The sequence below is a fragment of the Gossypium arboreum genome, chromosome 12 (genome assembly GCF_025698485.1).
Source record: "Gossypium arboreum isolate Shixiya-1 chromosome 12, ASM2569848v2, whole genome shotgun sequence".
In the NCBI taxonomy this organism is placed as follows: Eukaryota; Viridiplantae; Streptophyta; class Magnoliopsida; order Malvales; family Malvaceae; genus Gossypium; species Gossypium arboreum.
In genome coordinates, this window is record NC_069081.1 from 6084032 (window position 1) to 6085155 (window position 1124).

A 1124-nucleotide genomic window follows, 5' to 3' on the forward strand; every position below is an offset into this window, starting at 1 on the left:
GATTAAAATGATGTTCTTGTTTATTTCTCTTAAAAATATATTCATTCAGGATTCTATACATATAAATTTAAGCCCCTAATTATTTTTATTCAATTTTTTATGATTTTTCAAAGTCAGAACAGGGGAACCCAAATTCATTCTGATCTTGTCTCACAAAATTCATTATATCTAAAAATTTACAAATCCGTTGCTTACACTATTTCTTCTATGAGAAACTAGACTCAATAATATTTAATTCCATATTTGTTCATCTTCTAATTCGATTTCTACAATTTATGGTGATTTTTCAAAGTTAGTCTACTGCTGCTGTCCAAACTGTTTTTGTGCAAGCTGTTTATTACCATTTTTCCCTTAAGCTTTTAATAAATGATAATTTCGTCCCTACTCAATTAGCCTCTCAATTGAGCTGATTTTTCTCAATTAACATTTTATTCTATCACCTTAAACTAGTTTACAACCTTTAGGAATCAGAATTTCAGCAATAGACTTTAATTCCAAGCATTTTCATAATTAGGTCTTAAAAAATCAATTTCTATTGAAATTACCTAATAAAATCATCTCATAAACAAATTAAAGCTTTAATTTCATTCTATTTCATCATAAACTTATAGCACTCAACCATGGTGACTTTCAATTTCATGTTAACTCACTTGGTGCAAAAATTATGGAATACCAGCTTAGAGAACCCTCCTATGGCGTTTTTAGCTTCTGGAATTGAAGAGAAATGAAGAGAAATCTAGATATTTCCTATTTAGTCCTAGCTTTATTTAGTTAATTTTGTAATATTCTAATTTTGCCCTTAATTTATCAATTTTCCTGCTGATTTCATGCCCTTGCCGTCCAGCCCAAATAAATTTTGGGTCTAATTGCCTTTTAAATTCTTTCTCATTAGACTCTTAAGCTATTTAATCATTCTAGCAACTTTTACACCTATTACAATTTAGTCCTTTTCATTTATTTGACTACCCAAACATTAAAATTTTTTAACGAAATTTTAATACCACATTACTAACATTTCATAAACATTTATAAAATTATTTTCGACTCAGTTTTACGATATAGAGGTCCCGATACCTTGTTTTTACCCAATTTCTTCAATAATTTCTTTTTCTAACTAACCACTA